The sequence below is a fragment of the Notolepis coatsorum genome, assembly GCF_963971535.1.
Source record: "Notolepis coatsorum genome assembly, chromosome: 11".
NCBI lineage: Eukaryota > Metazoa > Chordata > Actinopteri > Aulopiformes > Paralepididae > Notolepis > Notolepis coatsorum.
Genome location: NC_140175.1, coordinates 61,028,528 through 61,054,419, shown reverse-complemented (window position 1 = coordinate 61,054,419; position 25,892 = coordinate 61,028,528). Strand labels below are relative to the sequence as shown.

Here is a 25,892-nt window from a genome sequence, read left to right as displayed (position 1 = left end):
AATGAGGTGGGAGGCAGCTACCATATGGAACTGGAGGGCTTGAGGAGAAGCCTCGCTCTTCTGGACGCCAAATCCGTGACCTTGGACTGTATTGTCACAGACCGTCACCCGCAGATCCAAAAGTACCTGAGAGATCACGACATCAAACACTTCTACGATGTGTGGCACGTGGCCAAAGGTATGTCGAAAGGCATCCCACATTCAATTCCACCCCTCCTACCAACCCCCCCCCCCCCCCCCCCCCCCACCCACCCAACCAGTACTGTAATTGCAAATCTGGTATGTCAAAAAATGTAGATGTAGCAGTACTGTCTATCTGTATGTCATGTATGTCATACGACTGTTATGTAATGTTATGTTATGTTATGTAATTCAAGGTCTGTCTAAGAAGCTTGACAAAATTGCACAGGCGAAAGACTGCAAGGTCATAAAAAAGTGGCGCCTGCACATTTCAAACCACCTCTACTGGACAGCTGCCACGTCGAAGTCTGCCGATGAGAGGGTTGCTAGGTGGAAGTCATGTCTCAATCACATGATGAATGTACATGAACACGACGAAGAACCACTCTATCCGCGTTGTCTTCATGCTGACCGTGTATCAAGAGATAGTAGCAAGTGGGTTAAACCTGGTATGTCTGTCTGTCTTTCATCATGAATATATACTCAAAATATTTATTTATGTCCTCATTCTAGATTGGTGTGATTTTCAAATGTATACTTGCTTGAATAATTCTAATCTACTGTAATATACTCTAATGAAATATCTGAATGCAATTTCTTTTTTACTTTAGACTCAAAACCGGCCCACCAGCTCGAGAAGGTTTTGCTAAACACAAGGATCATCAAAGATGTCGCCAAATTGAGTCCACACCATCAAACGTCTTCATTGGAGTCCTATCACAGTGTGATTTTACGTTTTGCCCCAAAAAACGTGGTTTTTTCGTACATAGGAATGCTTTGCAGGTATTTTATATTGTGTACAAATGACTAATTATGGACTCCTGATTTGTCAAATAACTCATTATGTTGCATTAGATAACCTCAGATCAACTACAAATATATTGCTTGTGCTTATTGAAATTTTCCTTTCAGACTATACCTAGCTGCCATGCATTTCAATGAAAACTCAAATCGCCAGCAAGCCATAAACGCTTCTGGAGAGCCGGCGTACAAGATGAGTTTTCCAAAGGCCAAAAAAGGTGGACACACAATAAAACCAAGGAAAATCCCAGCGACATTCAGTAAGTAAAAATATCAACATTTATTATTGCACACACATGACCTATATAAATAGAAAAATATTTCCACTTACAGTGGAATACAATAAATTGAATAAATAATAACCTTTTTAACATGACAAAACAAATAACAATTTCTCATTTACAGACTATGTCAACCAGCTGATGGCGCTCCTGTTTGACTCCGTCGTTCGTGACCCCCAACAATATATCCAGGTGGTAGAGGCGATTGCCATCCCAGAACCTTTGTGCGCACAGTTCGACAGGCCTTCCATGGAAGAAGCGGTAGCCGGCTATGTGTCACGATTCAATCCTGTACCGGTCTGAAGCCAGTATAGACACCATCAACATCCGGAAATTCTGTGCGGATTCGAACCACGACACAGGATGGGATTACTACCCTCACTCTGCGGCCTAAGTAGCCGAAGCACCACGCGACAAAGCATCTGTACGCGATATATCTGAAACGGCTGAAGAAAATCAAGTATTATATTTATGCACAAATAAAATAAAAAAAAAAGCTGGGAAATAACCATTTGTCATGTCATGTCATTGGACAGTAGCAAGCATTGATTATATGTGATGTGCAATAAGGATTAGATTGTGTTTGCAAGAAAGATTAGTATAGTCTGAGAGATGCAAGATGGAGAAACACCTGTAAAAAAATATATAAATCTGTAATAAATATTATTTACTTATTGATTCCGCTTTCTGGTATCCGGCCAAAATCTGCCTTGTAGATATTAGTTGCCATTTGGATGGTATAGGGGTTGAAGCACACTGGATCCAATCCCGGATGATCAACCATGCACAGTAGTCCAGTTGGTTCCTGGTTAATTCGACGTCTGACCTATATATATAGAAAATTAAATCGTTAGCCATATGCATGGTTTTCAGTGCTACCAAGATGCAAGTTTGTGTTACTACTTTACCTGTGGAACTTCCATGCAGCATACATTCTCAGTCTCTGTTGGCATCCGTTCACAATTTCCGCACGTGCACCTAGTAGATTTGAGGGTGAATGAAATTATCAATCAATGGAGGCCAGAGAAAGACTTTCGTCTTGTTTACATCAGGGTCCCCCAATTTCAATCGTCAAGTACAGTTAGTGTCAGTCAGTACAATCAGTCACACTGTTCACAGAAGCAACAGTCAATCATCTTTATCTTTCAGTCACACTGTTCACAGAAGCAACAGTCAGTCATCTTTATCTTTCAGTCACACTGTTCACAGAAGCAACAGTCAATCATCTTTATCTTTCAGTCACACTGTTCACAGAAGCAACAGTCAATCATCTTTATCTTTCAGTCACACTGTTCACAGAAGCAACAGTCAGTCATCTTTATCTTTCAGTCACACTGTTCACAGAAGCAACAGTCAATCATCTTTATCTTTCAGTCACACTGTTCACAGAAGCAACAGTCAGTCATCTTTATCTTTCAGTAAGTAACTAATAGTGCAATTAATCAACTTACCAATCGGAAACGATGTAACGTAAGCCTCGATCGCTGTTGTTTGGGGGTTAGTGTCAGTACAATCTAACGTTAGTGAGTGTGTGTTTTCGACGGGCCGCGCGCGACAGAAGTACACAACTATTATATAACAGTAAGTAACTAATAGTGCAATTAATCAACTTACCAATCGGAAACGATGTAACGTAAGCCTCGATCGCTGTTGTTTGGGGGTTAGTGTCAGTACAATCTAACGTTAGTGAGTGTGTGTTTTCGACGGGCCGCGCGCGACAGAAGTACACAACTATTATATAACAGTAAGTAACTAATAGTGCAATTAATCAACTTACCAATCGGAAACGATGTAATGTAAGCCTCGCTGTAGCAAATCGCCTTCTTCTTCTTCTTCGGGATCAAACTGTGGGTCGCTCTCTGGATCCCAAACATAATGTACAGCCATGTTGTATTAGTTAGTAAAATCGGTATATGTTTTTGCGTGTCGAAATAAAAACCTGAAACCTAAGACCTCAGACCTCTACCTGGATGGAATGACGGGGAGATGGGCGGAGCTATTTGGTGGGTGGCTGTCACTCAAAGTGTGGGTGGAGCCAAGCCAAATAATAGCCTGATTTCATGAGGCTGAAAAATGCTGGTTTTGAGTACAAGATTAGAAATATAAAACAATGATTATTTTTGGAATAAAAATTACACATGTGTTACATAGACTCACAGGAAGTGTGTAAAGTTGCCCAAATAGTGCTAGGAATAGCACTGCATGACACCTTTAATACATTTTTTTTAATAATTTTTTTTTGGCATCCCCTGTTATTTTACCCACGCCACGCCACTGATTAATGGTAACTGTGACCAGTAGGGGCGCTTGAATACAGCTGGTGACAACGGGCCGACGCGCCGGCTGTCTGTTCATTCATAGAAGGAGCACCGCGGTCCACAGCGCTTTTTGTGGGGGAATGAGAGAGGCAGAGAGAGAATGGACAAAATGCACTGCAATGTTGTGTTCTGAGTTGACCACGTTGTTACGTCTAGCGAGTACCAGTGTTCTAACTATTGCGACAGTGTCGTGTTATTCTGTTGAGTTTCACGTTACGGCATATGGCCGTACGTGACGTAGACGTTGAGGTTCGGACTTACGTTACAATGCATGTGTCTTGAGTTCAGAAAACACAGACATGCTGAAACTACGTGGTGTCTGATTCTTCCAACATAACATTGAATTTTCTATCCCACCCCCTCCACCTTTCCTACCGCTGCCCGGTGAGCCGCCCGTCCCGTGGGCGCGTTGGATTTCCTCGTTCGAGACGTATATCCTGGCTACCGGTTTGGAATTGTCCGCGGTGAGAAAACGTGCATTACTACAGCACTGTTTAGGCGTGGAGGGACAGCGTGTGTGTGAAACACTCGGCACATTAGACAGTGACACATATACGTCAGTGGTGGCGCTCCTAAAGGGACATTTCGCCACTCCACAGACTGCACTCCTCCGTCGAGTTGTGTTCCGACGGAGGCATCAACGTACTGACGAGTCAATAACGCAGTACGTCGCGGACCTACAGGGCTTGGCTAGCTCATGCAAATTCGGGGCATTACAGGATGAAATGGTGAGAGACCAACTCATATTGAACACTGACAGTGATAAAATCAGGGAAAGACTACTGTTGGAAAATGACGAGCTGACATTAGCAGTAGCTATTAGACTAGCAGTGCAGGTGGAATCTGCTATGAACTGTGCAGCTAGTTTGTCTACCTCCCCTAGCCCCAACACACACGTGCCAGTAAAGGCTGCGAGCACGCTCAGCTCAAGGGTGTCCCTCCTCAACGTGAGTGCATACGACAGCAGGGACAATATACTGTTAGCCTCCCAGTCACGTGACCGCTCACAGCAGCCGTGCAGGAATTGTGGCTCCCTTTCACACAACTCCAGAGCCCAGACCTACCCTGCCCGTGGCAAAGCCTGCTCCAACTGCGGGAGGCTAAACCACTTCCACAAGGTCTGCACGTCAGCCCCAGCTAGCGCTTCCAAGCCACCGACCACTATCATCCATAATGTCAGCTCAGGACGAGTGCCATTCAAAACATGCTCATTGGTGGTTGGTGACATCACACTGCCCCTCTTCCTCGACACTGGAGCCACAGTGTCTCTATTGAATTGGGTCACATACTCTCAATTCTTCTCCCACAAACCACTGGGCCCGCCCACCACCACCCTGCGAGGCTACGCTGACTCCAAGATTGACATCGTTGGCTCCCTCAAGCTGTCGGTGAGTTACGGAGAAAAGACACTGCCTGCCTTCAATTTCAACATCGCACGCCGAGGGACCAACCTCCTCGGCCTCGACCTCTTCAGTGGCCTCGGTTACTCTCTGCTGGACACCACAGGCTCAGAGATCCACACCGTCACCGCTGTCTCCTGGCAGCAACATTGGCCTGCACTGTTCAACGGCGTGGGCTGCCTCCAGGTCTTCGCTCACCAGCCCCTGCTAGACCAAAAAGTGACTCTCCAGCTCATCCAGCCCCTTCGCCGCTCCCCCCTGGCTCTCCGTGAGGACATCGCCACCGAGTTACAGAAGATGCTGGACGACGACATCATCGAACAGGTGAACGCGTCACCCTGGATGTCCAACTTGGTGGTAGCAAAGAAGAAGTTAGGGGGGCTGCGACTCTGTGTGGACATGAGAGTGGTAAACAAGGCCATTGTCCCTGATAAATATCCCCTGCCAACCACAGAGGAGCTCACCGCCCAGTTCCACGGGTCCAAGGTGTTCTCTAAGCTGGACCTTCGTCAGGGGTACCTCCAGGTGCCACTACACCCAGAGAGCCGCAACCTCACCGCGTTCATCACCCACAGGGGGGTCTTCCGTTACAAATGCATGGCTTTTGGCTTAAGCTCCGCCCCCAGCTGCTTCCAAAAGATCATGGCCTCCGTCTTCGCCGGGATCCCCGGGGTGGCCATCTACCTCGATGACATCGTGGTGCACGAGGCCAACGCCGTGAGTCACAACGCGAGCCTCCACAGTTTCTTAAGTGCGATGGCGAAGCACCACCTCACACTCAACGGCGAGAAGTGTGTCTTTGCCACCACGACCATTGACTTTGTTGGGTTCCGCCTCTCGGCCGACGGCATGTACCCGCTCCAGTCAAACACAGAGGCCATACACAGTGTCCCAGAGCCCACCTCAGCCCACCTGTGATGCCTCCGCCGCTGTCGTTGGCGCGGTACTGTCACAGCTGCACGGGGGTGTGGAGAGGCCGGTCGTTTTCGCTTCACGGGCCCTTAGCCCCACAGAACAGAGGTACTCAGTGGGGGAGCGAGAGGCCCTGGCCTGCATCTGGGCATGTGAGCGCTGGCATATGTACCTCTACGGCCGCTCATTCACGCTTAGGACGGACCACCAGGCTCTCACTACCCTCCTCGCCACGTCAGGCACTGGCCACAAACCGCTCCGCCTCCACCGCTGGGCTGACCGCCTGCAGCAGTACAACTTCGGTTTGCAGTTCACGCCGGGCCGGGACAATGTAGTAGCTGACCTACTGTCACGCGCCATCCCCAGTCCCCCCACGGCCCCGCCCTCGACTCCCGATCGGGATCAGGCTGAGCATGACCTGGTCCAGCTCCTCCACACTCTCCTCCAAGAGACAGTGTCGCTGCAGGAGCTCCAGGACGCCTCGTCTGCTGACCCTGTCCTCTCTGCGCTCTCAACCTACGTCAGGCAGTGTTGGCCGGCGAGGACACCTGACGAGCTGCTTCCCTATAGCAGACTCCGGGACGAGTTGTCATGCTGGAACGACTCCTGCGTCGCTTGTGAGCTCTGTGCTGTGGTCCCGAGTGTCCTTCGGGCGTGTGTCCTTGCTATGGCGCACGAGGGCCACTTGGGCATAGTCAGGCTCAAACAGCGGTGTCGTGACTTGGTGTGGTGGCCAGGCATCGACAGGGAAATCGAGACCCTGGTCAAGGACTGTACTGCCTGTCTTCTGAGTGGGAAGACCAGGGCCCCAGCCCCACCCCGACCCATGCAGCCATTGGACTGGCCGTCCCAACCCTGGGAGCACCTGCAGCTTGACGTATGTGGTGAACTGCACAGGGTACCGCATAACCAGCGTTTCCTCGTTGTGGTCTACGACCTCCACTCCAAGTGGCATGAGTTGGCGCCTGTGGGCTCGGTCACAGCCGGGGTGCTGATTGAGATTCTCGAGTCCCTGTTTACACGCTGGGGCCTGCCCAAGAGGATCACGACAGACAATGGCCCCCAAATGATCTCCCACAAACTCAATGATGTTGCAGCCCCAGCACCCACGGCTATAGCTCTGCAGGACAGACAATTTGATGATGTTGCAGCCCCAGCACCCGCGGCTCAGCCTGAGGCTGCAGGACCTTCGCCGTTGGCTGTTGCAGAGCCCGGGCCTGCCCACTCCGAGCGCGCAACAGGCCTGCACACCTGAATGACTTTGAGACTGAGTATCACTCCTAGGTTGAGTGAAGGGGGGGGAAATGTTACGTCTGGTACTCTAGCGAGTGCCAGCACTTTAACTAGTGTTCTAACTATTGCGACAGTGTCGTGTTATTCTGTTGAGTTTCACGTTACGGCATATGGCCGTACGTGACGTAGACATTGATGTTCTGACTTACGTTACAATGCATGTATCTTGAGTTCAGAAAACACAGACATGCTGAAACTACGTGTTGTCTGATTCTTCCAACATAACACACGTGTTTTGGCTCAAATACATGTAAAGACATGTAAAATATGCTATGTTCAAAGTGCAAAGCTGTAGCCCGTAATACCGTTCCGGTACGGTTATGCCACCACCAGGGTATTCCTTCATCAGATAAGGCATCAGTGGATATGCCGGATCGCCCAGAATAAAGACAGAGAAACAGGCTCTTCGCCCGGCACTAGCTCATGTTGACTTATCCAGTGCTGAAAAAATATGGCTGGATCCTGTTCTCTTCCGGTTCTCTACAACGTCGTCACTGGACGTTGGTGAGGGCATGCGGACGTCGGTTTCTACTGCGCATGGGCGTTGAGCATGAAAGGCTCCGTATCTGGCTCGCGCAAATTACATGGCACTGTTGTCGGGGAGTTTTCAAAACGAAAACACCCTTTGAGCGTTGCCGCTAGGAAAACGCGTTTTCCTGCCAAAACGCTGTTGCCTTTTAACTTGGACATGCAAACGTAATCATTCAAAAATACAACGTTGCTGTTTTACCCAATGTAACCAAGGCCTCAGTTTAGAGAATGATCGCTCTACTGAAGCAGTTGTCACTGGTATTGTAGCATATGTTTTGAGGGGCATGGTTACTGTAAATGTTGGGAAAACTGATTCCACATCATTGTATTTCGAGAGGCTGGTCAAGGATCACATTTGTGCCTCCCTCCCCAGTGATATGGACCCTATGCAATTTGCATACAGGCCAAACAGGTCCACTGACGATGCGGTCTCCCAAGTACTGCACAGCACCCTCTCTCACCTGGACCGTCAGAAGGGGGGCTATGTGAGACTGTTGTTCATTGACTACAGCTCAGCGTTCAACACCATAGTCCCCACCAGACTGGTGGACAAGCTGATTGAGCTAGGTCTGAGCTCCGCTCTGAGCGCCTGGATACTGGACTTTCTGAGTGAAAGGCCCCAGGCGGTCAGGGTGGGGGGTCAGACCTCCAACACCATCACCCTGAGCATCGGGTCCCCCCAGGGCTGTGTTCTGAGCCCCCTGCTGTACTCACTATACACACATGACTGTGTGGCCAAGTTCAGCTCCAACTCCATAGTGAAATTTGCGGACGACACAGTGGTGGTGGGGCTGATCTCGGACAACGACGAGAAGGCCTACCGGGAGGAGGTTGAGGTACTGGAACGCTGGTGCCAGGACAATAGCCTGCTCCTGAACATTGGTAAAACCAAGGAGCTGATTGTGGATTATAGGAGAGGACAGCAGGAGACACACACACCACTGAGGATTAACGGGGCTACCGTGGACAGGGTGAGCAGCTTTAAGTACCTGGGGGTCCACATCGCAGAGGATCTGACATGGACAACACACATAGACTCAGTCGTAAAAAAAGCGAAGCAACGCCTCTACCACCTGAGACAGTTAAGGAAGTTCAGAGTATCTGGGAAGATACTCCAGTCCTTCTACTCCGGAGCTGTAGAGAGAATCTTGACTGGAAACATCACTGCCTGGTATGGAAACAGCACGGCACAGGACAAGAAGGCCCTACAGAGAGTGGTGCGCTCAGCCGAGCGTACCACGGGTATTGCACTACCACCCCTGCAGGTTCTATACAACAAGAGGTGCAAATCCAGAGCCTGCAGAATAATGAAAGACCCACACCACCCCAACAACAGCCTGTTCATGCTGCTCAGGTCAGGCAGACGCCTGCGAACACCAGCTGCTAGGACAGAGAGACTTTGGCTCAACTTCTTCCCCCAGGCCATCAGAGCCCTGAACACTGAACTCTCCACACACAAGCACACATGAGCACACACACAACACACACACTGTACACGCTCACACACTAGCAGCCACTTTAACATGAGCAAGCACACACTCATGCTGCACACGCCCACACTTATGGCCACTAAGGAAAGGTCACTTAAAAAATAGTATAGTATAACCGCAGATTGTATAAATTAGCATGTACAGAAAGACACTACCAAAGGACCTAGTATGTCCTCCATGCTCTGTAAATAACTTATGTACATATACCGATATGCCCTAACATGTTACTTGTTTATTGCACAATGTTACTTGTTTATTGCACAATGTTGATTCTATTATATGTTATTTGCACATCGTTGCGGGCAAGACCACCCGCATTTCATTGTATACTTGTATGCCGTGACAAATAAATCTCTTGACTTGACTTGATTGTCTTTAAGGCACTGTGCAGCTGTGACATTGTTGGAGGTTTAAGTTTAAGTATATTTGGATCCCCATTAGCTGTTACAAATGGCAACAGCTACTCTTCCTGGGGTCCGCAGAAAACAATAAATACAAACAAACATAATTAAAAATATAACCAACAATAACAAACATACAAAACACTATACATAACATAATCAACCCCCCCCCACACCCATCCAACCCAACGCATTACATTAGCATTATATCAAAATATTACTAAATGTATAAACATTTATTAAAGCTTTCTTTGCTTGTTGCTTGAGTAATTGCATAATTACTATTACTATTATCGCAACCTATTCCACTGTGAGATGGCCCTATACATAGCAGTTCTTTTCATTGCATTTGATCTCGGTAGAGGAATTGAAACATGGCCCCTGGTAACTTGTCTTGTCCTGTGATCATGTCTGTCTTGGGAAAAGGTTATTTTTGATATCATATTTAATATCACGTTAATGTAATGGCTAGCAAGCTCACCTGTGATGTCGGTATAGCTTAATACAGTGCAAGTACAATCTTAGTAAAATCTTATGAAAACAATACACAAGTTGGAACATAGTTTTGAACGTTTTATTAGAATAGTTTACTGTCTTTCAAGTTTCAATGCATAATCCAGCATTCCAGATCCATCCTCTGTTGTTGACATGTTGGGGGTCCTGTGAATTCTTCTAGATGTGTCCAAAGATGGCATTGCATTTTGTTCTGTGCGTTGAATGTGCATTTCCTCTTCTTTGAAAACATAAGGTTACTGAACTGAAAGGAATGCAAATATGTTCGCTAGCTTAGCAACTATACCAGCGTATTTTCATTCATAGCTGAATACTGAAAGTGACCGAAAGTGTGCTATAGAGGCGGAAGTGGCAATTTTTTTTTCAAATTAAAAGAAAAAGGGTTAGGAAAACGAATGGCTACATCTGTAGATATCACAGTGAGCCTTTAGTATGCACAGTAACATATCACAGTGAGCCTTCAGTATGCACGGTAACAAGGATATCTGCAGCAGAGTGGATTAACAGCAACCTTTCACATATGGATTTGAATTTTTTCTTCAAAGTCATATTGCTTCCAGACACACTAAAGACCTATAATGTCTTGTTGCTTTCCAGCTAGGGTCCCTAACGGTCCAGCCAATCAATCACTCTGCCCACTCCTGATAACATGCTGAAAGCCAAAGGAACAAAGGAAACATATTGACTCGCCGAGGCCGCTCTGACATTCTAAGAGGAGAAGATCAATATTTAAAGTTTTGATGCTTTGTTGTGGGCTTTTATAAGTGACCAAGCCTAGGAAGAGCTGCTGTAGGAGCTAATGAACACAGACACTACAGAGGACCACAGTTTCCTATTGTTACTGTTCTCATAGAGGTATTGTCTGTGTGTTTGTGTTGCCGACGACCAACAGCAAAGGATATATCCCTGAAACTCCCCCGATCGTCAATGACATCTTTTGAGCACATCCCAAATCCAGTCATATTGTTCGGTGTGCAACATTTCTTCATGCACCTTTGTCCATAGGTCACACAAGACATTTAGTGAGAATCAAGTGAATGGCCTCAAACGTGCACAGCAGCTGGCTTCGCAAGATCACGTGAGAATCCATTAGTCAGGCTTCAAGTTGTACTTCTTTAGCAGTACTTCTCTCAGTCACGTGACTCAGTGGATATTACTGATTGGCTTGAACACATTCTGTTTACATTACAAACAAGAAACCTGTCTATTGTATACGTATCATTTTCATATAGGTCGCAAGGATATCACAAGGCATGACCATGAGGACAAATCACAAACATGTGGTTTGTGTGTTGCAAATCAGATGGTGTGTTCACAAGTTCACAAATTTACTTCACAGTGCATGCAAAGTAGATTTCAGTGAGCTTCAGTCAGCTTGTACAGACAAGAGCTTGTTCCCATTGATTTTACATTAGTTTGTGGCTAACTATCCAGAGCTAGTATGAGGAACAGCATGGATTGTGCTGAGAAAGGACTCTACTGATCAAAAACATTATTGGTAAATAAGAAATAGGGCAATGGTTCCTATCCCTGTTATAATTATCCTTTAAGTAAAGGGTCTGTATCTCTGTCAGCTATAACCAGGCTATAGAGCCACTCTGTAATCTATACTGTAGCTTGTATGGATTTATCCTGGAGCACCTGGAGAGCCCATAAATACAACTGGATAAACATTTGTTGTTTTCAATTATTTAATCTCTTGTGTTCCTAACTGAACATTTTTGTTTGATAAGGAATTAATAAGTAAACGACTAAATTATCCCCATGTTTCCTATAGCTTCAGCAACACTGTTTTAATTAAACTGCACTGATATGTCAGAAACGACACAGTGTAAGGTGAGTGGCTAACGAGAGCTGACATGGACTGAATCAGTATTCAGGAGTGTGAGTCAGATCTCTCTGCATGGTGATGATAGCCTGAGGGTTAGAGAGACAGACTTGTGATCAAAAGGTTGCTCATTAAAAGGGGACATATTATGTATCTGTCTCTCACAGTGTGTTTTTGCTGCTGTCTGGCAGTTTACCTCAAACTCAACATCTCGCACAGTATGTTTTGCTGCTGTCTGGCAATTTACCTCAGACTCAGCATCTCTCACAGTGTATTTTTGCTGCTGTCTGGCATGTTTCCTCAAACTCAGCATCTCTCACAGTATGTTTTTGCTGCTGTCTGGCACCTCTCTCTCCCTGCAACTTGTCTTGCATTGTTGAGCCCTCAATGGGTAAATTATGGTCAAAAGCATGTCATAAGTGTAGACAACAGACCACATATGAATCAATAACTCACAACACCAACACTTCATAAACACTTATAATGTACCAGGGCGCATGATAAGATAAAATACAGTAGGCTACCGTACAATATCAACGTCATCATGGCAGGTGAAAAAATAGCCATGCTTACAATGAGTCAAGTTCCTCTCTATTTATCTCATGCACATACTAGGGTTGACCCCTATTAGTCGATTAGTTGACTAATCGGTCGAAAGGAGCCGTAGTCGACTGGCCAACCTCTTAGTCGAATATATATAAGAAAGAATAATAATAATATATATATATATATATATATTTTTTTAATCATTATTTCCAAAAGAAAAAAGAGGCCTACGTGGCTAACGCTAATGGCACGCATACCAGAGGCTAACTGCCTATGAAAACAGGCACAGAGGCACTGAAAGAGGATTTCACCCATCTAATGAACACACTAGACTAGACAAATATCAAGATGTATCCATCAGTGGACCAATTGCATGCTTTTGCAGAGGACAAGAAGCCTTCAGTTGACTCCTTCAGACATTAAGCACCCCCACAGCCCAAATGGAATGATACAAATAAAAAAAAAAGAAATAATAAACAATTTTTTTTTAAATATTATACTTTTTTATTTATTATACATTTTTTGTCGACCAATAGTCGACTAACGGCACATTTTGGCCAATCATAGTCGACCATCCAAATCCTTAGTCGGGGACAGCCCTAGCACATATGCACGCGCACGCAGGGGCTTAGCTGGGGGGGGGGGTAGCTTAGGATGATTCCAAGGGCCCAGCACTGGAAGGGGGCCCAATTTTTTTTTTTTTTTTTTTTATTTTTTTTTACTAGACATCACTCAGGTGTATTATTGATGCTCTCATTGATACTATGTTTGTTAAGTGTGTGTGTGTGTGTGTGTGTGTGTGTGTGTGTGTGTGTGTGTGTGTGTGTGTGTGTGTGTGTGTGTGTGTGTGTGTGTGTGTGTGTGTGTGTGTGTGTGTGTGTGTGTGTGTGTGTGTGTGTGTGTGTGTGTGTGTGTGTGTGTGTGTGTGTGTGTGTGTGTGTGTGTGAGATATATATAGAGAGAGGGGGGGCTTTGGTAGACTATTGCATTGCATTGAAGATGAACGCAATGTGACATCCTTTACTAGGCTCACCCACCAACAGTGCAGGTGCTGAACTGCTGATCCGAATGTATAGGTAGAAACCATATTATGCGTTTTAATCAATAAAAAAATGGCCAAAAAAAAGATCCACTCGCGCGCTCGCATTCACTGGGGCCTACAAATACATTCGTTCATGGGGCCCTGAATCTGGAGCTACACCCCTGCGCGCACGCACACACACGCACGCTCGCACGCACGCATGCACGCACGCACGCACGCACGCACGCACACACACACACACACACACACACACACACACACACACACACACACACACACACACACACACACACACACACACACACACACACACACACACACACACACACACACACACACACACACACACACACACACACACACACACACACACACACACACACACACACACACACACACAAACACACACAAAGCAATTTTGGGAAAAAATCAATACCCTCCTAGCACCCAAGTCCTAAATCTGTGTAATGCCAAACCGAGTCCATATCGGAACACAAGCAGATCATTGTTCACACAGCAAGCGAGTGGGCTATTGATCACACAGCAAGCGAGTGGGCTAACCATGTTCCATACAACGATGTTGCGTACAGATGGCCTTTTCCCACTGATAGAAAACATCATCAACATTTGAGCGCATTTGCAAATGTACCCATTATGTTCCAAACCAGGTGGAGACACGTGTCCGGGAATGAAACAGCAAAGTCATACATTTATATTAAAAGTGTGCTTTTCACAGTGTTTTAGCTTGTATGAAATTATTATGAAGTGGTCATAATTTGTGAAATACTTCAGCTTTTGCTCAATAATGCTTTGGAACGGGAGATTATTGAAATATCAAATCAAGATGATAATGAGATCACTATTAAGCTCTTATATGTAATCCATGCCATCCTAACCTTCACTATCCAGTCGCATACAGAACACAGCTGTGCTTATTATTTTATTCACTCAGTTAACTAATTTATCAAACTTGACACCCATAATCAATGAGTCTCTGTTGCCTTGACACCTGGAACGCTGCCAGCTCTGCATTTAATTTCAACATGGCATCTTAAACAGCATACTCAATGGATAACGACTGGCATCTGATGATAGCATTTATTTTTGTTAATTCATTGGAATAATTCATATTATGTGTTTTTGTAAATGGACCTGTTAAGCCTTAGGGGGACCCTGCTTTTCTTTATCATAAATCGATCAATAGAGACCGTATTAGATCCCCAATTATCATACCATGGGGTATCATTGGAAAGCCACACTCATTGGCTACAACCCTGTGCAGATTTTCGAGATCGCCAAATGATTGACGGAGCTAGAGCCCCGGGAGTCGGGGGTGGTAATGTGTACTTTTGCGTACTTTGGGGCACGCCTCACATATCGGCACGCATGTAACTCGAGAACCGCTGAACGGATTTTGTCACCTGAAAAGGAAATCGACAGGCAACAAATAGGGCTTTAATTATATCTATATATTGTATTAAAAGAAATGCACACCCGAGCCACTAGAGGTCGGCAAAGAATCGTCCACATGTGGGCCCTTGGATGTTAAGAGGTCAATGTTTTTAAATATTTTTGTAGCCAAGAGTAAAGACCATAACCCTATCAAAAACAGTAGTCAAAGTGTATATTTTCATTTTTACCGATGTTTTATATGTTTTATCGGAAATACAAATGTATCTGAAAATGCTAATTATCGTAAAAACCGCAAGAAATGACTAAATCCAGATTCAACCCTGCCATTGGAAAGAGGCGCATTTTTCCTATCCATAGATGTATGATTTGGCCATAATAAGGTCAAGGTCAAGTTCAAGGTCAAATATATATTTATAATTAAAGTCGATTATCATTAATTACTGTATCTACAAATTCTTCTGTTTAATCATCTTCCCGCGGTTCATTTGCTTAGATTTTTTGTACACATGATCTCAATAAGGTGGTGAATGAGCTCAGTGAGCATTTTCTTGTGCCCCGCAGATTTAACATGATCAAAGATGCAAAAATCATAAATCATAATTAATCATAATTATTACAATTTACTCAGCCTAGTAACAGACACAATATTTCTGACACTGGAAATACATACCCCCAGGTCCCTAGATGTTCCTAGATACCAAGAACATGCAAATTGACCTTGCAGAAGTGGAGCAATCTTCCATTTACTTAGGCATGTACCTTTAGGCGAAAACGGTCTACAGATTAACAGGTTTAACTTAAAAAAGCTTAGTTTCATGAATATGCAAAAAAGTGTTAAAGACACTTCGACACATTAAGAGTGAAAACCAAAACTGCAACATTTTAATTTAATAATTATTTCCCCAACCTTGACATACACATCACACCTTTATGAATAGACTTTATCATAATTATTTTAGAAGAAGGTTTATGCATGGGGTTGATTTAGAAAAATAATCATAATCTAACCTGCCTGTAATTAGCCATACTGTACTCACAAGCTTGGAATAAATCAAATCAATGTGTCAATTAAAAAAGGAACATTATGTACATGCAGGGACATGATTATTTTCTTTTTTTCTATAAATCATTACCGTTATTTGTCATACTTCACATCAACACATGTCAATAACAACAATCCCCTGAGGTTGTTGTTGGCTTAGTGCATTCTGTCTTCTTCAACAACATCCTGAATCACAGTTACTGTAGGTGCTATATTACAGTTAGGTATATATTACATTGTACATGTACACCTATATTATAAACAGTTAGATCATACAGTATATTATAAACAGTTAGGTCCTATATTATAAACAGTTAGGTCCTATATTATAAACAGTTAGGTCCTATATTATAAACAGTTAGGTCCTATATTATAAACAGTTAGGTCGTATATTCAGTTATATATTGAATACATTTCCTACCTTATAGAACCTTTGTAAAGTAAATCTTTGCCCATTGTCTTTGCTCTGGAAATTGTTTACATCCCAAGTTTCACTTTGGCAAAGTTGTACCGAGCCTGACCTCTTTTGTCTGCCAAGCAGTTAACTTGTTACGTAGATTTCCATGGAGATAGTATCGACCAATCAATTTGAAGCAGAACGGCATGGTGTTCTACTACATCCCGTGCTCATGCCCTGCTCGTGTGTCATCATGTGTGTAATGGAAGAACATGTGATACACATCCGGGATCTATTTTACTATAATTATTAATTAAAAAAAATCTCACTCTCGCCTTGAAGGTGGCATAGATGTGTTTCTTGTTTGGAAACACAATTTGTTCAAACCAATCAGTAATACCCACTGAGTCACATGGCTGAGTTGTGCTCTACCTGCGTTGAGCTGCTGTGCTAAACAAGTACAACAGGGCACTATGGAAAAACAATCGCACTCCCCGGCTGGATGTAATTCTGCCAAATTATCATGGATTTCACCTTTTACATATCTAGCTGTTACAAAGGGTCAGATTAAACCGAATATATGTATTTATTGATTGATATATATTGCATAATATTTGTATATCGTTTGATATCCCTTGTGTATTCCTTGTACATATACACGGAATGTCCCTTTAGCCTACAGACCATAATATTTCATTCTCCTATTGGATGGCGTGCCACCAGCGCCAGTGCCGTGCCCCTAGAGCCGACTTCAAAGCTACCGTCAAGGCTTGTCTCAACATGCCCGATTCTGCCCAGGACTACGAGACAGTGAGGAGGCTGGCACTCGTTTATTCCCCGTACATATAAATATGGCGCAGGTGAAAACAGTAGTAGTTCGTTGAAGTTCAGTCTCGTTCAGTTCGAGTTACCCAAGTGACGCCTCACCCACTATGCAACGTGCGGTGAAGTAGGGCCCGTATTGCCCCAAAATAGAGTCGTGTTTTATCCTAATACGTTTGTTCAACGTATCGTTCGCTCCTTACTAGTAAAAGCCTTCATTACGAGTCAAAGACCACGTGAAGTGAGTAATTGTGCGTCTAAATAGAGCACTTATAGCCGCGTGCGAATAGGATAGTAACGTCAAGTTCAACTGTGAACCACCGCGCACCGGAGGATATCTACACCGGCGCCAGCAGAGCCCCTTTCCGGCTGGATTATTGCTTTGGTACTGTGGCTGCTGGAGCAGAGAACCGTCTACCCCGCTGCTGTGTGGGATCTACCGTGAGGACCATCATTCGAGCCTGTCTCTGTTGGACCAGAGGCTGACCGGTTCCACCTGTGCCGCCCGCACATTGGGATTACAGCGGCTGACTTTCATCCGCTGAGCCAGGGAGTAATACCGCTCCCCCTCGCAGGAGCTTATTAGAGTCCCTGTGGAACCATTGACTTTGCAGTAGAGCATTGCCTCCCCCTGCTGGCTTACAACCGGTAGTAACCCCCTTACCAGTATTCCCTAGATAATTCCTAACATTCATTATTGATTTGCCGACGCACATTCTTTGCCTTATAAGCGCAATCTAAGTAAAGTATATTATGTAATAATATTTGCTGTTAATAAATATTCTAAACGAGTACTTGTGTGGAAACCGTTTCATTGTGGAGGTGTTCTCATCTGATATACTTGTGTACGGTATGGCCAGAATAATGTACATAAGACGGTAGTGGTTTAATGATACCATACTTGATTAATACAGTCAGGGAATTGTACCCCTCAGTTACACTAGCTATTACATATAATAGATTGATTGTTTAGATCACTAGCATGGCTAACAAATGCAAATATATTGTAGTCTTCCCTATTGTTCTGACCAGGATTACGTTCCTTTTTGCCTCCTTGACAGGCGCGGCTGGTCCAACGCACAGTTGGGTGGGCGCACAGGGTAGGGGAAGGGGGGGTGTGTCCATATAAATCCATTTGTTAGATCCAACACTGTCTGAATGTACAGTATCTCGTGATGATCTCTCCAACTCCTGAGAATACACTTCTTATTACCGAACCACGAGCCTAGCTAAGCTAACTCACGATCTGAAATGAAAATACTACTAGCTCCTCCTCCAAGCATTCTTTTCTGTCTTATGACTGACGACGTGACGAGTACAGTGGCGCAGAGCTTGCTTCGAGCACTAGAAAACGCGCCCCGAGACATCATATGTGAAGACCCTGATAGGCTAAATGTATTTGCTTGACCTATTTACATTGGCTGCGACGATACAGTGACGCACACAGTGTGCGCGTTACGTCTATGCGCCCAGCTTTTGAGGTATACTCTCTATCAGGAGAGAGAGAGTGACGTCATGTGAATCACGCACAAAACAATGATTTATATTTGATATATTAACGTTATTGTGCATTTGAAACACAAACATACTTAAAATGAGTAATTATTATTCATTTTAAACATGTTTAGTTTATTTTTAGGGGTGCACAAATCTAAAATCAAAAAACACTATTTCTTCTTCTCCTTCTCTCTTTACCAGGGGGGGGGGGGGGGGGGGCGCCCCAGTGCCCTCTATCGGCCAGCCGCCACTGCTCCTTGATGTGTGCGCATACTGATGTCTACAGCTACAAGATGAAAATGGGGCAGTGAACCACTGCTTCATATTTTGGAAAGCGGAATGAAACACAGAAAATAGCCAATAACTGATGAATAACATCTCCACCGCTGCCACCACACTGTGGCCCGTCTGATTGGAGGCATTCAAAAGAGGAAGAGCGAGGTGATAGAAAAAGCTCTGATGTTTTATACATTTTACGTTTGATCAAAAACACCAAATAGATGTTTACGTGTAGGTGCACTGGTGAGGTTCTGATTCTATTCGAGGCATAGGAAGGAAGTGTCTCCTTCTCTGAGGTCATTTGATCCCCAGCCACCAGCCTGATGTGTAATTCATTAGCGTCAGCCTTAAATCCAGATGTGTCAAAATAGCCTCCCTCATCCCCGCAGGCTACATAATGTTTCTATGCATAATAGGATGAGATAGACCAAGAGACAGACCAAGAATCACACAGAATGGTTCTACTTTTTAAAGCCTATTATGGAGAGTATGGGTGAGCCAGAATCCCAATATGAATTCCGAAAAGGACGGATAATGAGATGGACACAGATATTGATATTATTATTCAAGCCCCCCGCGGCTTGAAGACCCGCTCCTCCCCAACACCTGAGATCCCCACAGTATGGCTCTCTGCAGACCAGGGCCCTCATTTATCAATTTTTCTTAGAAAGTATTCTACTTCCATTCGTAAGCACAGAATTTAGAACGTGTGCACGCACAAAAAAAAAGGGATTTATCACACGTGCGTACACAGGTCCTACGCACACCTGTCTTCATAAATATCACCTTGCTCCTAAGCTTGAGCTTGTGCATGGTTTTAAGTATTTGCATACCAGAACCGCCCTTATTATCCATATATGGTCATGAAACACCCCCATGGGATGTGAAATAATGGACTGACCCGAGGGAATTGTGTGTTATGGAGAAATACGAGACAGGCTGACAGACATGTACACGTACGATGATGTCGGATATGATATCTCTTAAAGACCATATTAACTAATAAAGCCCATGCTGGAATATGACTGCCTTTTTCCGTTTTGTTCGATTAATACCCAGGGATTAAAGTTCTCCTCAATTGACCTTTCTCAAAGCCACGCCCCCCTTGGTTACTGTTGCTACGTCCGACAAGCTAAGAGCCAGAATGCGGCACAATACCGGATATGTTCAACAGGTGTTGACATCATGGAGGTTCTCCGTAACATATCAGTCGCCTTAACAGACTCATTTTGGAGCAATAACGCCGCAATATCCTCCAGGTCCGGACAAAAGGGGCTACAATATGCCATGGAGGGATATATCCACAGCATTAAGATGCAGAAAGAGGGAGGCACAACCACGATAGAAGCACTAGCTTACAGATCACAGTGCAAGAGTGAGAAACCACACAAGCTCTATGTTAAGTTCGACGAGCACAATATTGTGGACCAAGCTTGTTCATGTAGGGGCGGAGCTAGGGGGTGGCTACCTGGGCTCAAGCCCCGGATGTATTCTGAAAAGCCCCGAATCTATTTAAAAAAAAATAATTTTTTTTTTTTTTTTTTTTTTTTACAATTCATCATTGTTACATGAAAATATGTTTGCACCAGATTTAGCAGAAGCTAATTTCCATCTGTGGTCTATCCAGCTGCTAACTGTATTTGAGTGAGTTAAGTCTTAGTGTTATGGTAGACTCAGACCTAAGCTTTAAATCACAATCAACAAGTTGACAAAAACTTAATTCTTCCACCTTAGAAACATAGCTAAAGTACGGCCATTTATAAATCAAAAGGACGCTGAAAACCAGATCCATGCCTTTATCTCAAGCCAACTCGACTACTGTAATGCACTCCTTACCGGCCTCCCGAAAAAATACGATGATAACTATTTTATTGCAATGCACTATTGCATTATTTTATTCTATTTGACTAACTATTTTATTGCACTGCACTATTTTACTTTGTATCAGTGAATCATAGACGCCTGGCCATAAGAGCATTCGGAGCATCTCTGCTCTCCCACTATTGAACTTGGGGGAGCAAAGGTATGATCTTGCTCCACCACTTTTTGATTATATGAAAAATATGATATATCCCCCCCCCAATATATAAATCTAACCATAACTACGTTATGGTTAACTGAGTTTTATAGTGAAAAGAGCAGCTTTATTGGTCAAGATTGAAGGCTCTATATTGCAGGAAATTGCACGTACAGGTTCATTAAATTAAAAAAAAATCTGTCGTGGAGGGGGTTGTGCCGGACCCCCTCCAAACCACCCCTTGCCTGCCCAAAAAATAAAATAAAAAAAAAAATAAAAAAAAGGGGGGGGGGGGGGGCCCATCTGGGCTAAGCCCCGGATCTCCTACAATCCTAAATCCGCCCTCTGCTTTTTGTAATATCGAGTTGTTATTGCTATTGAAATCGTACATCTAGTTATTGTTTTTCATTTCAGATAATGATTGAAGAAGTGCGTCGTTAGTCGACGACAACAAATGGCTAACGTTAAGGACAACTTGGATGATGTTGAATGATCATCCTATCAAGCTGAATGAATGAATGAATGAGATAGCTAGCTAATGTTTGTACAATAAATTAGTCGGGTTGTGTCTCAATGCCATTACAGAACACAAGTAAACATACCACACCTTTTCCATGACGTGCGACATTATACTTTTAATATAAAAGCTATTATACAGGCTCAGTAAGCCCACAGGGTGGAGCTGTAGACCAGCCTGTAACAGCTAATGCTGTCCTTAACGTGTCGACTAAAGAGTAGACACACTTCTTCAATGATTATCTGAAATGAAAAAGGAATAACTAGATGTTGACTGGTAAACGATTTAATAAAAATTAAAAAAAACGAGCCTACACGCTGTCTTGTTGTACAAAACATGTAAGTTGCTTTGGATAAACATGCCACCAAGCTGATCTTTTAAAATAATAATTTTTTACAGTATGCCGGGGTACTGTTCACACACTGTCGGCTTGATGCACACACTGGACATTTGGCATGCAAAAGGAGAAAAGGATCTCCTCCACAAGCCAACCTCAACAATGGCACAAAGCCAGAGGGAAGAAAATAACTGGACAAGCCATTTTCAATGTAGTGGTAGCCAACGCCAAGGTCAACCGTAAGCGGAAGCCTATAACATCCAACTATACCCACAACAAGTAAGTTATTCCATTCTGTGTACTGCATATTACCATACTTACCAGTCATGCTCTTGCTAATAATGCTATTTCTGTGTCTAGGCAAACACTAGGTACAAATACCTACAAGCTCATGGACGAGATGACAGACGCGCCTATAAGCTACCTTGCAGCAGAACACACACCTGAGGTCGAAGTTTGCGGCAGGACATATCCTGTGGGATGTGGCCTAAGCCACCAGGTGAGAAATGTGTATAATTATGGAATAAAATAAGACCCCCCCTATATAATACAGCTCTGTACACATACATATTAATTTGTATATTTTGTACCCAGTTTAACCACCTGTACATTGTATATAAAATATGCGTTCATCCTCCCTCCAACCAGCACCAAACCAATGTAGAAACGGTAGCTCTTGTGAATAGTGTCAATTTGAAACGCCACTATGAAACAAAAGTTAGTTTTTCCTCAAAATGCAGTGCTAAGAACCACAAAAATAAATGGAATGAAATCATCATATCAAGGTGCAAGCAGAATTATTGTTAAATCTATGTCACAACGAGAAAAATTATTGGCTAAACACAAGAAGCCAGTCTCTGATGCATACATATTATATTTTATTTCATTGAAGTTTATTTCAAATATGCAACTTAACAAACAAACATCAAGTACATATATAGTGTTACGAAGGATCAGATTAAACCAAATATATATATTTATTAATTGATATATATTGCATAATATTTGTATATCGTTTGATATCCCTTGTGTATTCCTTGTACATATACACGGAATATCCCTTTACCTAGTACAGACCATAATATTTCGTTCTCCTATTGGACAGCGGTCCCTTAGGCGCCACTGCCATACCCCCAAGGTCTAGTTCAAAGTCACCGCCAAAGACATGCCTGGACATGAACGGCTCTGCGCAAGAATACGAGACAGGAATAAGGCTGGTACTAGTTTGTTCACCTAACGTATAAATACGGCGCAGGTGAATACAAAAGTATGTTACCCCAATAAGTGAAGCCTCACCCACGATACAACGTGCGGTGAAGTAAGGCCTGTTTGGCCCCAAATAGAGCATTGAGACCGCGTGCGAATTGATAACTGAAGTATCAGAGTTTAACGCTGTACCGTCGAGTTCGACCTATTCTATTAATTCAGTAATAGTCTATTTATGTATAGTGTATCGTGCGGCTACCGTTCTACAGTGACCAGCATCACCAACGTTTCCTCGTACCAGCTAGTGTGCTTATCCAGGCTGGGCAGCTTACCCTGGCGCCTTCACCCGAGGAGCCCTAGACGAGGACCGTGTGGACATGTACACTGGATAACCTACCCGACGACTACATAGCCCTTTTCGGCTGGATTATATATATACCCGGAGGGTAACTAGCGTAATATTAATATAGTATTAATATTGACATGGCCAATGATGAACACTCCACAAACGGTTCTCCTAAAATAGATCGCCCGCAGCATAGACGGCAGCCACCTCAGTACTTAGAGGACTACGCTGCCAGTATACTACCTAGCTTTCTACAGACGTTAAACGCGGAAAAAGTAGATAGTAAAACTATGTCAAACCCTACCGACCAGGCGACCCCGCCAGTAGAGACCCTAGTGGGTTCTAACGTAACTGACCAAGCTCACGGGGGGGACCAGGAGGGACCTGACATGACTCTACCCCCCGCCAACGTCGACAAGGTAGTCCCCGGAGAGCTCCAGGATAAAGAAAGCCCTTCAGGGACGGAACCCGACCCACCACAAGAAGAGACGCGCACCCAGGAGATGGATCTCCTCGGTACGCGACAGGAGAACGGATCTCCAACGAGTACTACCAGAAGCCGATCACCTCTACCAGCGTCTTCCCCCAGCGAGGCGGACAAGATGCTGGCGCAGGCCTTTATCGCCACCCTGGCAGCCTCAACCGAACGCGATCGACTCCAAGCACAGACGCTTAGCGAGCGCGAACATTCTTCCATGGAACAAGAACGCTTCTACGCGAAACTCCAAGCGCAAGCCCTTAGTGAACGCGAACACTCTGCGACCCAGCGAGAGCGCTTCCAGGCGCAGCAACGGAGTGACGAAGACCGCATACGCCTAGAGATTAGATGCCTCCAGACGGAAGAGAATATGGAAAGAGACCGCGCCGAAGCCCAGCGCGCCGCCGCCGAAGCCCAGCGCGCCGCCGCCGAAGCCCAGCGAGCCGCCGCCGGTGCCCAACGCGAAGCAGAGCGCGACCTCGCTCTCACCAAGCGCGAAGCCGAGCGCGACCGATTACAAGCGCTGATAATGGAGCAGCTGATTGCCAGGGTAACCCCCCCTCCCTCCGCCCGGGGCTCCAGGGCCTCGTCAAGACAAGGGTCTAGGGCACCCTCCCCTACCCGATCAAGCGACCCTGAGCCCGGCCAACAGAGAGAGCCTATACCCCTCTCCGAACCCCTTCCCCGACCGGTCCAAGCGAGACCCAGCAACAGGGAAGAACCGGCCTATGCCGCGGAGAGGCTAAATAGACGACTACAGGATCTAGATGACCTGGCAGAGGAAGAAGAAGAGGGAGAGGAGGAGAGTCAAGCCCAACAGCATCACCGTACTCCACAGGACCAGGAGGTCCAGTACAGCCCAGACTCTACCCCCGCGGCTCTGCGCTACAGACCCCCGACTCAATTCACGGGTGAGCTTGACGCACGACCAGCCCCGAGGAACAGCACCTGGGTACGCGGGCCTTGGTACCCGACAGGTACCAGCCCACCACGACAAGTAAGATGAGACTCGCCTAGGAGGCCTCTCCTCCAACGCTCACCGATGTGCCAGCCATCCATGGCATCGTACCTTGGCACACCGCCGTTCCCGGACTTCACACACGAGAACAGAGCACAGTACACAGAGCTACAAATGTGCTTAGAGACAATGATGTCCGATGTAACTGATGAACCGTACAAGTATGCTATCCTACTCAAGCACCTGAAGGTGCCCAGAGCGCACAATATAGCGCTGGCATATTCCACCTCTACTACCCCGTACACCGCGGCTCTAGCAGTCCTCGACCAACGATATGGACGCATATGGGACTACGTAATACAAGAGATAAGGAATATTGACCGTCTACCCCCAGCCACAGACAATCGCTCACTAGATGACCTGTCTATCAAGGTACAATCCCTGGTAGGGATGCTGGGGGCGCAAAAGGAAAAGGGTATGCACGAACTGTACGCAAACTCTAATGTTGAGAGGATTTTAGAGAAGCTTCCGCCCGCCCGACAAGAGCGCTTCAGGCGGCAAAGAGACCACCGTGATCCTAACGGTCCCGAGCCATCCCTCCTAGACCTAGCCGACTTCCTGGCGAGAGAAGTCAACAGCCTACGGTTGGATACGTTCGTGCGGAGCACACCAAGCTCCAGAGAGGGACCTAGGAGAGCAAACGATGGCCGCAGGCTGGTGACCGTCATGCACCAAGCCGAATCAGTACCGAGCAACAAGAACCACAGTACCCCCTCGATGAAAGAGAAGTGGAAGATTGTATGCCCGTACTGCGAAAAGGAACACTGGCTGTCACACTGTGACACGTTCAAGAAGATGACCGCCGACGAGGTGAGTCAATGGATAAAGTCCAACCGACGCTGTTACGATGTGCGCGCAGTCACATGGCAGCCGAGTGCCGCTTAAAGAAGAGGTGTAGTCGGTGTGACGGAGCCCACTTGGACGTCCTACATGACAGTAACAGAAGAAAGCCTGCACCCTCAAGCAGCACAAAGGCAAGTGTTATGT

The 25,892-nt window shown here is 45.2% G+C and overlaps 2 long non-coding RNA genes across 2 annotated transcripts; one reads left to right on the top strand and one right to left on the bottom strand.

Annotated features, from left to right (window-relative positions):
• The first annotated feature begins 843 nt into the window (after positions 1-843).
• LOC311236756 lies at positions 844-1,525 on the top strand. The gene is made up of 3 exons (XR_014620245.1): positions 844-963; positions 1,093-1,241; positions 1,387-1,525. It is a non-coding gene; the product is annotated as an uncharacterized lncRNA (long non-coding RNA).
• Positions 1,238-2,074, bottom strand: LOC311236757. The gene is made up of 2 exons (XR_014620246.1): positions 1,934-2,074; positions 1,238-1,708 (listed from the first exon to the last, which is right to left on the bottom strand). It is a non-coding gene; the product is annotated as an uncharacterized lncRNA (long non-coding RNA).
• Between the last annotated feature and the right edge of the window lie 23,818 nt (positions 2,075-25,892).